The following is a 17,370-nucleotide window of genomic DNA, read 5'->3' on the forward strand; positions in this document are numbered from 1 at the left end:
CCCAGGCAGAGATTCACTCAAGTATAGACACTTTTCATTATTTCTGGTTATGGGTAACACAGAGGTGAGGCATCAGCATTGGATCTGGACAATATGCAAGTGTTAGAAATGACACAGAAGGAAAACAAATTTCAGTCTGGCCAGGAAAGTGTGTAAGTGGGAGGGGAGGTTCCAAGAAGAAAGTCACTTGCATTTGAGACTGCTTGCAACAGCTTAAATACGATAGCAGTCTCCTTCTCTTAAAGGAGATGAAGTGCTTATGTGTGCATCTGGACTCAGAAGGCATGAGTTTGGCTCATGTCATTAGGCTCACATGTCATTAAGAAGCTTCATGTGTTACAATACGGCTTAGAATGGTGTCTTCTACCAGCAGGGATTTGAACTTTTCATGGTATCTCCATGTACTCTGTTTTCCCGGGTTCTATGCCAGCTCCCTGCAGCAGCTACCTCATTAAAAAGAAAAGCATCTCGTTTTGGGGGTATTTTTGACAAAAAGCAAATGCCCTTTCAACCAAAAAAAAATCATTTAGTCAAAAATCCAATTTTCTGTTGAAAATGTTTCTACGAAGAAAGTTCAGACCATTTTTTGATGCTGCTGACATCCCTCTAGAGTAGTTTTCTCTTTAGTTCAAATGATAGATGCTTATCCTTCTAACTCCGTATGTCATGAGGTCAAATCTTGCTGTTGGCCCAGGTGGAACTGGCTTTATTAGCACTGCAAGAATCACCTGAGCCATCCTTCCCAGTACCCTGCTATTCCAGCACAGTCCGTCTTAGCATTAAGCTGTTTGCTCAACCCATTTGAGAAGATGCGTGATTTATTTTTCAGCAGCAAATCAAATGTTACTGAAAATGTCTCTTCTCCATGCTTCCTCCCCAAATGCCCCTTACCCTCTTCTCTGCTACAGCTCCCTGCGTGGACACCATATGAACACTCAGGTCAGATTCTCCACTGGTGGAAATCAGCATTGCTCCAGTGACTTCAGCAGTACCACTGCCCTTGAGCACAGTTGTGCTGCCAGATGTGGATATAAACAGGTTAAAGTAATTTTTAAAGCCATACTCCAACCCTTAAGCTGGTTTAACTAGTGTATGCCCTGTTTACACTGGCAAACTGAATTTGTTCAGGATCTGGATGGGAGACTTCTGCAGAACTTGCATTTCAGTAAAGGGTACCCAGCCTCCTTAGTCAGTACTGAACAAATGCCATCACCAGGATGCTAGGGAGCACTGTACTTCAGGAAGCAACAAAGGTGTCTGAATCAAAAAAGGGGGTGAGGACTTCTTCTGAGTCCCATTGTCCATCAGCGGGTGCTGATAAGGCTATGGTGGCTCATAATGAAGGTGGTAAAGTACATGACTGAGTAGTAGGTGCTGTTCTCTGTTAGTAATGCGTGAAGGGTGCATGCTCCCTACTGAGTCACACAACTGAACTAATGCACCTGTATGGAAGTGCAGTGACAGAAGCACTGCTTTTTCAGTAGGTTGTAAAACTCAAGTCCTGACTACCCACAATCAGTAAAGATCCCACAGAGCTGCCAGAGAAGGCAGGGGGCTGTTCTAGTTTATATGCTTTGCCCTGGGACACTCTGTCAGTGTTAATTCCACAGTTCTTCATTACGTCCTGTCCTAAACTGTTACATACTTGAATTGTGCACAGGGCCCAGTCTGTATTTACACTGCCTTTTGAAATGCTCCAGGGAACTACATTATCAGGTCTGAAATAACCCAAGGACTGACCAGTTTTCTGGGAGAAATCACATAGGAAGATGAGGCCTTGAGTTGTCCAGGCCCATAAGGCATTCCCAGAAGCAATGGGAAATGCTAAGACATTTGGCTTTACCCCCAGCAGAACTGGTTTTGGCTTTACTTCCCAGGGCCTGGTGAATTGTTCTACTGTGCAGCTTTGCTGCATGCTGCCAATCAGCAGCCACATCCCATCCCAGAATTGGCTGTGTTTCAGGGCTGAATGAATTGCATCCTGATTACCTGTGGTATATAACTCTGAAACACTTATTGCTGCGTAGGCAACTTGCTAGTGCCCTGAGGGCTCACTTCATTTTCATAAAACATTACAGTTTTAACATAAAGGCCTGAGGGCTCACAGAATTTATATGTAATGTTATAATGTTATAATCTCACTGGGGGTATCTACACATGTGCTTTACTATGGAGTTGACTAATTGGCTCCGCAGTAAAGCATCACTGTCTACACATGCAGCGCTATGATTAGATTGGAGTAAGTTAATTAACTCTGATGTAGGTTAGTACTGCATGACATAAGTAATATTCTACAGAGGAATTATTTACTCTGCTCCAACGCACATGTAGACAGTAACTGGGGCTGGCTGGGGCACAAGGCTGCTACAGTGTGAGGGCTGCCTGCCAGCTAGCTCCACATTGTAGCATCCTCGTGCCCCAGCCAGCCCCTCTGCAGCACGTTGAGCTAGAGTGGAACAGTCCGGGCTGGTAGGCTGACCCCCAGGTCCTCTGCCAGCGAAAGCTGTGCCGCCTTGGCTCAATGTGCTGCAATCCTGGGCACATGGCTGGATTAACCCTTTAGTGGGCCCTAGGCAAACAAACTCATGGGCCCCAGGCTGGTTGAGATCTCCACCCCTCCTGGTGCTGCTGCCTGTGGGGAGTGGGGTTTGGAGCTGCCGCTAGGCTGTGACCACCATGGTGGTGAGGCCAGCAGAGAGAAGAGGAAGGGAAGTGAGGCAGACAGGGCCATTTGTGCCACAGAGGGAAGGACTGGGACCCCCCACAGCTCAGGGCCCTAGTCATGTGCCTAGTTTGCTTATGTGTTAATCTGGCCCTGCCTGGGCACACACGTAAATGCTGCATCTGGGAGCAATCAACTCTAGTGTGAACTGTGCCAGAATTTATTCAGGCTCACTAATTGTACATGTAGATGCACCCTCCATGTCTCAGTTCTTCCATGGTAAAACAGGGATAACAATTTTAGCCTGTCTAACTAGATTGGCAAGAGACTGTCTCTTGCTATGCCTTTACACAGGGTTAGGTCCAATGAGTCCCCATTCTCAGCCAGAGTCTCAAACCGTAAAACCAACATAAATTATAGCAGAGCAAAATGAACCATTGCTATTGATGGGGCAGGATAAAGGCACAAACAGTGCTTTATACAACACGTTAAAAGGTAAACTTTGCTCTGACAGATGCAGTTGAAGGTAAATCACTGGGAAGGCCAGCATTCTCACTGATACCAAATACTCAGCTTTATGAGTCCAGCTTTATTTCAAAAGTAACTACAACCCTTATAGGTTATTAGCTGGAGTCTGCAGAGGGGCTGTGACATTTACAAAGCTAAGGACTTTTAAAAAAGAATTCAGGAAGAGCAGCTCACTCCCATAATTCAGAGTATCAGTCAAGCACAGAACTCAAATCAGAGCAAGGACAATTACATTTCTAAATTGATAAATAGAAACACCTTATGGCATATTTAGAAGCAGCAAAGCAAGACATGTGCTTAGATATATGCACAAATAAAAAGGCATCTGTGTAATTACAACAGATAGGCTATGCATGGCTAGATTGTGGCAAGGTGAAATCATCCCTGCTGCAAGCTGGAGGAAGGCCCACAGAAATTAAAGGCTAAACCCTATTTCACTTTTCTGTATCTCAATTGAAGTTAGATAGCCATGTAACTGCAACTTTTAGGGTTTCAATTTTCAGTGTAGCTTGGCTTAATCACACCCCTCCATGCCCAGAAGGCTGCACACTAGCCATGTGGGTACCCAGACAGGCTAGAATTTCCTAGTCATTCCAATAATGTTGGGTAAATCCAAGGTTTTAGTTGGATAGTGGAGGATGAGAGAACTCCCACATTTTAGTCTTGTAGTCTAGAGCACAGGACATTTGTCCAAAGAATGTGGAACCCAGATTTAGGTCCCTCCCACCCAGGAGGGGTTTGAAGCTGTTTCCCAGTGAACTAAAGTAGATGTGACCCCAGGAGAGAGAGCCCTGGGTTCTGGTCCCAGCTTCTGTCCCCAGAGGAAAGGAATTATCCTACTGCTATTTGTCCATTCTGTCTAGAGTGACCATATACCCTTGAATGGCTGGGACAGTCCCAGATTTCAGAGAAAAGGGACTGGAGAAAATTGAAGCAAGTCACAGATCGGTGGGAACCAGCCCACATGTGTGGCTCCTGACTTGGCGGGGAGGGGGCATTGCACCAATCTGGGACTTTTGCTTCAATTTTCTCCAGGGACCCCAGCCAATGGGCTGCTCACTGGTCCGGACCCCACTGGGCTGCAAGCAGAGTTGCTTGTGCAATAGATAAAGTGCCCCTGACACCATTTTAAATTGTGGGGATGCTGATACACGAGATGCTGGAGGCTGCTAGAGCGCAGTAATTATCACACTCCAGCGGATTTGATTAATCAAGTCTGCTCCGACATGCTGTAATTCAAACATGTCAGAGCAGCCTCACTGCTCGTGCATAGGTGCCCATACATATCCACTCCCTCTCTGCTAAACTCTTAGGCTAAATAAAGTCTTGTGGCCATGAGTTCAACAGCCAAATTATGCACTGTGTGCAAAAGTCTTTCCAAACCTGGTGAATCCTTTGTCTGTTCTAGTGTGGGAAGGGCTATGTTCTACTGAACAGATGAACCAATAGTTCTGTTCCAGCATGGCCAGTTCTGGGTAGGGTGACCAAAGGTTCAGGATTGGTCCTGGCTTTCAGAGGCTGTCTCAGCACCCCAGCTGTTGGAGAAAATTGAAGCAAAAGTTGCAGATTGGTGGGAACCTGCCTACACGCGTAGAGGGATTTGCACAAAGCCGGAACTTTTGCTTTGATTTTCTTCAGGGAGCCCAGTCAATGGGCTGTTCCCTGGTCTGGACCCTGCTGGGCTGCAAGCAGAGTCACTTGCACAGGACAGTGCGTGTGCACGTGTGCTGCACTGTTGTGTGTGCGCGTGCGCACGTGTGCACACCATGCTGTCCTACCCAGCCCTGCTCTGAGAGCCACAGGGTTGGGGCTGTGTGTATATGTGCTGCGCTGTCCCACTTGGCCCCACTCCTGGGAGCCACAGAGTTGGGGCTGTGTGTGTGTGTGTGTGTGTGTGTGTGTGTGTGTGTGTGTGTGTGTGTGTGTGTGTGTGCTGGCGCCCCCAATTCCCCCCATCCTGGATTTCCCTTAAATTATTATGGTCACCCTAGTTCTGGGAGAAAGCAGATGCTATGCACAGTAGCATACCCACAAGAATATTACCTTGTCTCCCGGCATGTCTGATGCATGACAGCATAGGAATATTAGAATATGGAAAGAAATAGAGAGCAAGAGAGAGGTCATGCAGGCATGTATGAGAATATACAAATGCTTAAAACAGCATGTCTAGAGGATGACGTACCACAATCGCATAGCAAAGATTTTAGCAAACATTCTGCGGCCTGTGAACCTCCTCTAATGTGTTATGGAGTCATTCACCTCCCCAGAGATGGCTATTACAGGGAGCACAAGAATGTCATTGATATTCAGGTAACTTACTTCACGTCCTTCTAACTGCAAATTAAGCACAGCCATTTGTTCTGAAACTGATTCAGAGCTGAATGCCTTTGAAGCCAAATGTTATAGCATGATAGGCTGGCCTAGGAGACCAAAGCAAGGGGTCTGTGAGATACTCACAGTGGTCGTGGTTAGTGCTGACCAATTAGGGCAGAACCTTTAAAGGAATGCAATTGTTTTACTTTATATCCTGTCCCCTGACACATTGCTTCATTACTCACTGACGTTAGGGAGAATGCAAAGGGGAATTTTGAATTGGTCAATTTGGGCATCTTTATGACAGAAAAAGAAAACCTGTATGTAGGGCTGGATTAACTCTTTAGTGAGCTCTAGGCAAACAAACTTTTTTTTGTCCCCTACTTTTTTTCACTCAATAATTATAATATGTAAAATTATAATAATAATTATAAATATGTATAATAATTATAATATGTAAAATAAACATAACTGGGCCCCTTCTTCACTTAGGACCCTAGGCATGTGCTGAGTTTGCCTGTGCTGCCTGTATGATTTAAATATTACTATTATTTACATTGTGAGACCACCTGTAGTGCCCAGACAGGGCCCAGAACCTATCTGTGCTAGGGGTTGCTTGCACTCAGGGTAGAGGGCAGGAATTTAAAAAGTATATTTTATCCTCTGCTCACCACTCCCACTTTTTTTCCCTTAAGTCTTCTCTGCCCTAGACAACCTGTGGAAGACTGGAGAGCCAGTGGGATTCTTTCCTTTGCAAATAGCAAAGGGATAACGCTTATTCACTGATAAAGGAGAGAAATTTTATTTGGGCTGTTTGCTGTCAATTAAACCTGAATGCTCAAAAAGGAAAACGATTGTTAAGAACTCAGCTTGACCTTCCTTCCGTTAAAACTGAGACAGCTGCCAAAAACCAACAGTGAGTCATACAAGAAGCTCTCCAACAAATAACAAGAGAAAGCAAAATCTAACATTCTTGCGAGCTCTAAAGAAAATCAATCAGGGAAAATATGTCCACCTCTTGCATAAGCAATTCTTTCTCCATTACAGGAAAGTGTTTCTAAAAGTGCCCGTTTCAGATCCTGGTACCTCTGCAGGGCATTGGCAGAGCTGGGATTGACACACAGGGCTTGAGACTCTCAGTTGAGTGGTCTCATCACTAACCTCTGCTACCTCCTAAGGATTTGAATTTGTAGTTACATTTTCCACTGGCACTTTCAATGCTCAAATATCCAAAATAAAGCAAGATCTAGACTTACTGTGAAATTTCAGATCTTGATGGGGAAAATCTCATGAGAAGACTGGAGCTTACTTTTCTTTAGCCCTGAAAATAAATAATTGAGAGTGCAGGTACAAATAGGAAAGCATTCACATTGTTCATATTCCTTCTGACCACTTATGCGTGACTCTTTGCTTTGGATGAAGCAAATCCATCATATTCAGGGCTGTCTTCTAGAGTCTAAAATTGATTTAATTTATTTAAATTAGCTGTAAATGAGACAGTGCAAGGTGACTATACCAATTAGTGCCAACAACAGCTTCCACAGTGGAGCAGATTTCCAAAGATAAATATGCCCAATAACTGAGTGCATCTTGGCATTGCAAAGCCCCTTCCTTTGCAACTGGAAAATGGTTTTTGCAGCTCATATAGCTGCTTTTTCTGAGGCTCCATTAGACATGGTTACATGACTGGTTTGGGTTGGTTGTAGGAGCACACCCAAGAGGCTCCTACTATTCACTGAGGGACATATGCAAGATACAGAATACAGAGAGGTCATTCTCCATTTGAGTTACAATCTTCAGTTCCAAGAGCTGGGATTCAGCATGGCCTTGTGGATAATACATTAGACTTGGTATTATATTACAAGATCAGATTCTGTTGATGTGCAACCTTGGGAAAGTTGTTCTCTGACCAGAAGCCCCTATGCCCATGATATATTTGCATTCCACTGGTATTTGGTGACCCACCTGAAAACATGACATTAAGGTAGTTGCTGTACACATACAAAATATGAAACAATGGGCTGGATCCTATTTCACATTTATGGGTGCTTATACACATGCTGGGGGGGAGGGGGGGCATGTTTTAATTAGAGCAGTTTCCAGAAAGCTGCTCTAATTAAAATGCCGTAGTGTCATGTGTATTAAGCTCCCACAAATTTAAAAATGGCTGTGCGATGCTTTAACTAAAGCTCATCCAACGAGTTTTAGTTAAAGCACCCCAGTGGTTATTTTTAAACCTACTAGGGTTTATGCACATGATGCTGCAGCAATGCTACAGTGTTCTAATTAGAACGCATCAGGGCATGTGTAAAGGCACCCCAAGTGCCTACAGTGGTGCTTACATAGTTATGTCAGTACCATTCAGGGAACATGGACTCTATTGGCACTTGCGTGGCTACACTCACCCCATGGTTACCTCTGAGCATGCTGTGTTGTAAATTCCCAAAATCTTAGTCACAGAAAAACCAGGACTAGTGATTGTGTGATGTTGGAGAAGGTTCCTCCTGCCTCTTTGACCAAGAGCCTAATGGTTAGGGCACTGGATATCCCAAGTTTTCAGCCCTCCTCACCAGTGGTGTAATTAGGGTGCGGTGACCAAGGCAGTCTCTTCTGGTGCTGACTTGATTCGGGGGGGAGGGGGGTGGCAAGGAGGGGAAGGAGTAGCTGCTGCTCCAGCTACATAATCAAGTCAGTGGTGTGACAAAATCAGAAGCTGCTTCTGCTTCTGTGTGTGGGAGCCCAGTTGTATTGTTTTACTTCTGCTCCTCACTCGAAGTCTGAACCTGTATCCCCCACTGCCCATCAAAGTGCTCTGGCAATGGCTAGGCATTGCCCAGGGCAGTCTACAGGTTTCCTCTTGAGGCTGACCTACTTGACAGCCAGAAGAGGAAGATATTTTAGATCAAGAAAAGGGGCTGCACACCTCAGTGAGATAGACACTGCTTGTGAAGGGGAGTGGGGCCTGGGTTCCTGCCTCTGCCCTAGTAACTCTTCCACGTGAATTATTTAATATTCACTGCATAAAACAGATGAAGAGCAGGGGGATATTTGCTGCCACAATGTGGGGTACAGGCCAGGACCTCATCACTTCCAGGGCATTACTATATCTACTTCACTGAGCCACATAGTCCCTCTGGCTTGTTCCCCTCCTCCTGGCCACACACATTTTCCTTCTTGGCTGCCCAGTAGTTCAACCTCCTGAATGGATCTGAGAGTACTCCAAGCAATGCCCATGGCTTAGGAACTAGAACGCTTAGCTGAAAAGCAGGAGATGTACTTTCAAGGACCCCCTTGGTAAAAGGGGCCTAGAACCTGCATCTCCCACTCCCTGGGAAAGTGGCTGACCTTTAGGTTATCAAGCTAAAAGGTCAAAGGGCTTTTAATTTCCTCCCCCCAACATTTTACTTTGGACAGGTATGTACGTGCCTGGGTGATCCTATTCTACCACAAATGAAACTGGATCTAAAAAACCACGTAAGTCCCCTAAATTGCACGTGCACAGTTATATGTGTCACTTTAGATGCATACAGGTGAATGAAATAGGATTCTGCCCAGCTTCTTCCCAAAAGAGCTTAAAATCCAAATAGACAGGGGAAGAAGCAAAAATAGAATGACTTGACCAAGGTCATATAGCAAATCAGTGGATGAGGTGGGAATATAACCCAGATTTCCTGATCGCCAACCCTATACCCTACCTTTTAGAATGCACTTCCCCTTGTTATATACAACCTGTCCTGCCTGAATGTAGGCTGTCAGAGGATGGCTAAGTGCTACATCATTTGGAAAGCTCCAAGAGGTGAAAGAAAAAGCATTTGAAGGTAATAGTAATAATTTCTCTGTCCAAGATTATGGATTTGGAAAAGGCATCAGAAGATGGCCTCCAGGAAAGGATCATTTTGAGATCTTGCAGATATTTTGGTTCCAGGGGCCTCATCAGCTGTTGAAGACCCTAAAATAGAGACCATCTTGAAATCAGTACAGATTTAATATAAAATCATTCTTGTTCAGACAGTAAATTAGAGAAATCTACATCTCCACCATTTCATTTCTGCTCTTTACATCAGCTGTTGAGCCTTCTGGTATAAATTATTAGAGAATATTTGAACAATGGGGTTGAGCATTAAGGCTGATGATCATAACATTGCTCCAAATACAGATGATACTCTGCTTGTGTCCATCTAATTCAACTAAGTCCACTCCACCTCGGAGCAAACCCAGAATGGGTTCTATATGCTTTTAGGTTATACAGTTAATCTGTACCCCTCTACAACACAGGTCAAAGACAGTGAAGCCTACATTTAACGTATTTCTTCTGGTCAAGTTAGGACAAGCTAGACAAGTCCTCATGCAGAACACTGTCACAGTTCTTCTGAAGAAGCACAAATCCTCATGTCTTACTGAACAATAAATGGATGAGACTGTCACAGGGTGCTAAGATGAGCCTGCTCCTCTAAGAGCAAAAGCAGCCTAGCTAGAAAGCCCTGTGAGCAAGGCAGAGCTCCACAGCTGCAGGTTGCCTGGGGAAGCAAGCTAATGAGGAAATTAGCTGGCACCTGTACATGGTCAGCTGACCGGAAGAAGGCAGGGTCTTGGCCACGTATAAGCCCCAGGGCTAGGACTGGTGGGGGTTAGTTCTCTGGCATTCAGCAGGGGGAACAACTTCTGTGTGAAAGAGTTACTTGGGGATGTTTGGAAGCCTGATTTGCTGCCTGCAAGATTAATAGGGCTCCAGGAGGTACACAACACTAAGAGAGAAGCTTGCCTCCTTAAAGGGGCAGAGTGTGGCCTCCATTGTTATTGTAATGTTGTAGCCTGAGGGCTTGTGCTTATGTTGTCCTTTGTACCGGTGGACCAGGAAGAGGCTAATAGGGGAGGAGGAGGCCTCAGTGGGTGGGGCACACTATTGTATAGAGCCCCAGCGCCAGAGAGGGCCCAGCAACAGGGGCGCAGAGAGCCCAGTGCCAGAGAGGGCCCAGTGACAGGGGCACAGAGAGCCTAGTGACCACAACAGGCCAAGTTAGATCAAGACTTCATCAAAGGGCCAATATTTAAATACCACCTGCGAGGCATGGGGCATAGTAAAGGGAAGGTTTTGGAACCACGCATCTAGCCTATAAGGTTTAGGGTGTCCCGTGAGACACCGACTTGGAGCGGGACCTGGCAAGAACACGCAGGGTCCAGTGGGGTTAAAAAGGACCATGGCTACATAGAAATTCATGGGCAGCCTCCCAACTTATTATCTTAACCAACAAGACGTGGCAGGAAAGACTTGAAGGCACTCACAGGACAAAGCTGGCATGGTCACAGAGCCCTAGGGGCATCATGACCATCCCTGGGGACCCCAGACAGTGACAGAGACAAAAAAAAAAAAAAAGATGAGCAGCCAAATCAAGTTTTTTTCTCTTTTTAGGCTACATTGCCTAGTCTTAAGTGTTAGAGAAAGAAAAGCTTTAATTTCATTTTAAATAATGTATAGATCTGTCCATACAACGCTATAGTTCACCTGATGATTTGCTCGCTCTTCAGTTTCAAAACACACTTGCTGAACAGCTGCAGTCTCACACACCCTATTCTTCTGCTATGGAGTCAGAAAAGACTGCAAATGGGTTCGCTTCCCAATGAACTCTATGGCAAGTCAGTCATCTTGCATCCCATTTGGCAATGGTCTTCCACTTCAAGCAAGAGCCATGCTCAATTGATTAGTGTTACTCTTCTGTTTCACTGCTTCACTCATTTAATCTGTTCACCAAAATGTAAACACTTTGGGACAAAGACGGTCATTTATTCTGGGCAGGGTTTTCCAAAGCACTCAATTCTGGCCTATGCAAAGTTAATGAGAGATGTATCATCCATCAGTTAACTCTGAGACGCTGGCTGAGTGGGGGGCTCCAACATTCAGAACAAATGAAAAATCTCACCTCTGGATGCTTGTAGAATATTGATCACAAAGAGAAACCATGTTAAACAACCTAAAGATTTTTTATCAAAGTGAGTGTCAAATGTTCATCAGCCTCACCGCTTTTGTTTTATATAGCCCAACATTTTAAGGATGGACAATTATGTCCCTAAGGTCAGCTGGGAGCAACCTCCTACTAGTACTATCAATGCGCCATGCTCACTTGGTGAAAAGATGTGGGAGGTCACTCTCCATAGTCACTCCTCAGCTTTGGAATTCCCTCCTCCTTCAGGCCTACCAGAGTCCAAGCCTGGACATCTTCTAGAAAATCTGTATGATCTTCCTATTTATGCAGGTGTTTAGCAAGCTAGACTAGCCTGAGATATTGTTTAAGGAGATTTTGTTTCATAAATGAGTTTGTCAGTTCAGGAACCTGCAACATCTCTGGCTCAGTACATCAAGTACTCAGTACACCTGCTTGGTGATCCTTTTACTTGTGGTCCCAGGGATTACAGGGCCAACTGCTAGATCCAAACCAAGGCTCTCCTAACAAACTAAACTTATTTTGATTTAATACTGGAATCTGAACAAGGACAGAACAAGGAATGTTCTAAAAAGAAGGTGACTTGAGTTTGGTGGGGGGGAAGGGGCTAATCAAAAGAGGGACTTGAGAGAGAACATACCTCAATGTCAGAAGACCTGAGTTGCTCTGAAAAGGGCATCACTGCCTGGATTATTACATCATGCCTTTGGATTCCCAGTGTTCTACAGGATTGTCCTCTATTCTCAGCAGCCTACTAACAAGGATGAGATGAACCACACCTATCATTATATTCTAACCCTATCCTACTACTGATGTTGTTCATTGTGGGTGCGTCTACATGAGATGCTTTTCTGTGCATTAGACTAATCTAATGCTCAGTAAGGCATCATTGTCTACACATGCACAGTAATAATTATGCAATAGATTAGTCCAATCCATTGTTTTCTAGTACCTATAGATATAGGCACTAGAAATCAGCGCATTAAACTAATGTACTGAAGTGCATGTTTTAGATGCTGACCCGGGGCAAATTATTCCCTGTCAGCCCAGGCAGCCGGGGGTCACAGGGGGCAGGGAGAGCTGTCCTGGCTCAGCAGAATTCTGCCTCCCGGCCACATGGAGATCAGAGCCAGCCCCTGTGCCTCCTGCCAGACCAGGGATGGCACCCAGGGGAGCCTGGAACTCCCCTGGCTATTACAGGGTGGCAGAGCAGGGCAGGAACAGCCCTAGACTGAACTGTTCCTGTCAGGAGCAAATTTGCTCCCAAAGGACATATGTTCAGATGCATGCTGGGCCACAGTTTAATGTACCTGAATTTTCTGTGCAGAAAATGCAGACTCATTAATTGCACATGTAGACACACTCTGTAAGTAGTACCTAGGTTTCAGGTAAGGATCTGGGTCCCATTTTGCTGGATGCTGCATAGACATAAGGTTAAATCCTGGCCCCATTTAAGTCCATGGCAAAAGTTCCATTGATTTCCATCTAACCGAAATTTCATATTCCTACAGTATAAATCATGTCTGGGACTCAGCATTTTGTATTTTCTTTTTCTGAAATCTAAAAAAAATATTACACTTGTATTTGGAGAGTGGCAACCTACTGGTACTTTAGACAGGACAATAAAAACTTGAAAACTTACATCTTCATGCTGCAGGACATGAGCCAACTACTAAATGAGTCAGGTTAGAAGGAAACTTCCACAATGGGCAGGTTATTCCTTAACTGTCCACTAGGGAAGGTCTTGCTCCTTTTTTGAAGCATCTTGAAGAATCTCTTACTGACCACTTTTGGAGAGAGGACACTAAACTAGATAGCCTAGTGCCTGATCTAGGATAGCTATGATCTAGCTAGATCTAGCCATGCTTCTGCCTCCATCCTCTCACTCTAATGTACTGGTTGCTTTGGTGTAAAGGTGCCATTTCAGTTGTGGTATGAATGGCCAATTGTCTGCTATGTTTAGACAATAGTTATTGCAACTGTGAGGGGTAGTGTCAGAGTGATGTTGTAGCCTTGTTGGTCCAGAAATTATATGAGAGTCAAGGATTTCTTAACTTGATATCTTTTATTGGAACAATGATGAAGTTAAGATAAAGCTAGACAGGCTTTCAAATGCAAAATCTGATGAAGAATGTCTTGTATTCTAAAGCTTGTCCAACTTTATCCCAACTACATCATTGGTCCAACAAAAGCTATCATACTAAGAAATCCTTGCTTCTCTCAACTATGCAAATTCAATGCTGTACCGTACTCCCCACTTAAATTGCTGGGAGGGGAAGCACTGAGAAGCTACTGTTCCTGCAGGCTTCACTTTTGGAAAATTAGGCACAGGGATCCAATGCCCTGCCCATATCTAAGAACTCTGGCCTTTGTGTCTGGACTAAGAGAGTGATGGAAGCTCTCTCCTGGCATGCTGGAACTTCAGGTACGCTGGCCTGGATTAAAACAAAACACCTCTTTATTACTTACCCTGATCTCTAGCAGGCACAGAAGTTGAGTTCTGGAGTTCAAAGCTCACTCCAAAGGTGTTTGTTGCACATGTACTGAGGAAAGACTGAGTAAGGAGCTCAGGAGGTTGCTCAGTGTCTGGGGAAGCCCAGGATTCAATAATTATGGGCAATGAATTCCTATTTGACTCAGAGGAGAAAGATTTTTCCATGGTCAGAGCTAAGAAACTGTGGCTGAATTGCCCCTGTCTTAACAATGCCTGAGTTCATACTTAACTTTAAGATAACGGGGCCTACACATGCATTTTAAGTAAATGGCTCATAACTCAAATTCACATAAAGGGAATCCACTTTACAATGTAACAAATAGGGATATGTTCCAAGACATCGACTGTTCTGACCCCCAGACCCATTTCTATCACTTTTACAAGACAATTTTGGTACTCACCAACAGCAGACAGTACACACAAGCACAGGGTGGTGGTGAATGTTTAGTTGGGGTGAAGAGAGGGTGATGAAGAGTGTTAGTGTTAGTGAAATTCTTTTGCGCTTCATTGATGGACCAGGGAGAGGGGTAGGAGATAAGCTAGCAGGGCATTTAAAAGCCATAATGGGGATGGCAACTATAGAAACGTGCCACAGAAAACGAGCGAGGAGCACAGATCCGCACAGGAGACTATATTTTGGTGCATGTCACTCCCACGGTGCACTGCACAAAGCAGCTGATAGTGGGCTTCTACCACACCAATTGCATAAGAGTGAATTTACCTTGCATATAATTAATTTTTGGTATAAAAAGGGTCATCGCATAAGAGTGAATTCATACATACAGAACCCACATAAAGCGAGGGAAACCTGTAGGTCCATAAGTGCTTTCTAAGCCTGAAAGGTGTTGGTTGGCTGGTTCAAAGTTTCCATGCTGTTTTGTACATTAGGGTTTCCACATGGTAGACTCTCTGGCCAATGAGTGAACTCACAGGGTTATGACATTACTGGTACTTATGAAGAGAAATCAAATTAGCTAAGGATCACCTCCTTTGGAGCTATTGATTTTCTCTTGCTGGAGGAGCACATCATTGGGTTGATGGATACTACACAGCTGGAACGGAAGAAGCTGCAGCCTTCACCTGGTTTTAATGGAACTGAAGTGCGTGCTTCAAGTACAGCATGTGCTTTGCTGAATCTGGGCCTCAGCAAGGAACTAGATGCTAGTGACCTGACCCTTTTCTGAAGTGGAGTGAGGGAAGGAGCAAGCATCCCCAGGGTTTGAAGCTGAGGCCAGCAGTGTTTCTAACAGTTAGGTCACTCTGATTTCCTTTATCATGATGCTGGATAGTCTGAGTTTGGTGCACTGGAAAGGTGGGGGTTCAACCATGGTTCAGGAAGAGCTACAGGGAGCCAGTTTGAAATGCAGTTGGATTATTAGGGCTCTTAGAGGGTCAAGATGCCAACAGCAATTTGCAGACTGCACTATACAGCAGTGTAGCCCCACCCAGTTTTACATGCAGGGAAATTTCAGCAGCTTCTTAGAGCAGCTTGAAGTCCTGCTGTGCCACTGCATCTGCACAAAGGTGGGGTTAGCAATTACCAGTATCTCTGGTTCTATCAGAAAAGCAAAATTATTTTTGGACATCAACTGCTTCCTGTGTTCAAGGGTTGCAGCGAGCGTCTTGCAGGGAGCATTGCATTCTGACCACTCCAAGCGCTTTTCAAGGAATGGATATATAATAAGTCCAGGCTGTTTTTAACCTACAATAAAAGCTCTCTCTCAGTAGCAAAGGGTTCAGTGCCCTCAGCTCTTCAGGTTACAGCTATGGAATTTCCCAGGAACTTCTGAGACTTTCAGGGCTTGCTCATTCAGTGCCAGCAGCTGGTCTCAGGGAGCAGAGGGCTGAGCATGCCCTGCCCAACCGTGCCTACTGATGTTCTTTGGAGTTGGAAGTTCACCCATGAGGCTGCTCCAGACTTACCCCAGGTCCCCTCTCAGGGCCACTGAAGACCAAAAAGCTCAAAAGCAAGCACTGGGGCTAAAGCTGGAGCATAGTCACTAGCAAACTCTCTGGAGCAGAAGGGGAGTAACTAGGAATTTTGGCACCTTGGCACTGAAGCTAGAGAAGGAAGGGGGTGCCAAGCCCTAGAGAACTGGGGGCAAGGGCCAGGGATGCTGACCATTGAAGAATCATACGGCACATGGGCTGCTGCTGCAGTGCAGGCCACCCTGAAGCCACCATTCTGGTGCCCTCTGGATGTCAGGTCTTGTAGCTGGTGGCCCTCTCACCAACCCCTAGTTATGTTACTTCCCTGGAGCACATCAGTGGATGGATTTGGGTAGGAGATGCTAAGCCCTGTGCTCCACAGGACACACTGCCACCATAGGATATGCAAGCCTTCCAGGAGCAAGAAGTGAGGACCTGTCTTTGACATTCCTACACGTGAAAACAAGGAGGCTTCCATGCCCAGTCTCTGAGGGTCTCTTTCTTAAGCCATACACAAAGCTGGCTGTTTGTCATGGCAAGTAGCGGGAAGCATCAAGACCTCATAGTGGCAAAAAGATGCAAATCTCAAACAAGGGACAGGAAGAACCAAGACAAGGTCCCGACTTGTCATTCAAGCTCAAACTCTTCTGCTTTGCAATGGCAATGATTTAGCAACCATTTCTGTTAATTCATAGATTTAAATCCCTTCATATTTCTCCACAGTGATCAAGGAAAGCTGGTGCTCAATCAGGGCCAGGTTATGTGGATTCTGGCTCCATAAACCAATAGTCAAGATCTCTGCAGAGCCCAGCATATTGGGTGTGGGTTGGATGCTGGCTTATTTTAAAAATCTGCCACAGGAGAGACAAAGTTATACAAATCCCTGGGAGAGCTGCTCAGCTACTGGCTGGTGTGGGCAGAAGAGCTTGGCTCCGATTCCCTGCACTGTCTTGTCACTCACCCTGCCAGAGCAGTCACGATGCCTCAACACTGTGTCAGTGGAGAACTCTGATTGCAAACCATTTTACATCTTCTTGGCACAGGCATAAGTGATTCAAGGGGAATTTGTTAGGAAACCTCCTCCAAGTCACTGTTGTCTCCACAGATGTCAAGGCCATGACAAAGAAAGGAGCCTTAATCCGAAAGAAGACCACAGGCATAAATTTGTCAGCAATGCACAGGTAACCAATGATCCAGATTCCCACTGCAATCACTCCTACTACATGGGAGCCCACAGCCGACCCCACTGCATCTTCAATGAAATTTTAGACCAGCCTATGGCTTGAGGCCTGCTCTAAACTCTGCCAGTCATTACAGCTACTAAGAAGACATCAAACAATCAGGGATAGCAAGAGGATGCTCCACCCCTCCCTGCTGTCAGACCCTTCCAGAGCTGGTGACTGCAGGAGGTGGGAATATAGGAGCTGGCTTTGCCAGCTGCACGTTCCCTGAGAATTCGTGCTTGCGAGGGTCTGGCTAGTTTCATTCCTCTTTGCACAGCCAAA

At 45.2% G+C, this 17,370-nt stretch overlaps 1 protein-coding gene across 3 annotated transcripts in view; it reads right to left on the reverse strand.

The window, feature by feature from the left end:
• The window catches only part of LIF (LIF, interleukin 6 family cytokine), a 43,105-nt gene that overhangs the window by 12,299 nt on the left and 13,436 nt on the right, over positions 1-17,370 (reverse strand). The window contains exons 3-4 of one of the 3 annotated variants that reach the window (XM_025193435.1): positions 6,760-6,824; positions 892-1,015 (exon numbers count right to left, since the gene is read on the reverse strand). The exons of 1 other annotated variant lie outside the window; for it this stretch is intronic. The gene's annotated coding sequence lies outside the window, so the exon portion shown is untranslated. The remainder of the gene's footprint in view (positions 1-891; positions 1,016-6,759; positions 6,825-17,370) is intronic. One more of the 3 variants, XM_025193431.1, reaches the window with a different exon arrangement.

Source organism: Alligator sinensis, unplaced genomic scaffold, assembly GCF_000455745.1.
Source record: "Alligator sinensis unplaced genomic scaffold, ASM45574v1 scaffold216_1, whole genome shotgun sequence".
Taxonomy (NCBI): domain Eukaryota; kingdom Metazoa; phylum Chordata; order Crocodylia; family Alligatoridae; genus Alligator; species Alligator sinensis.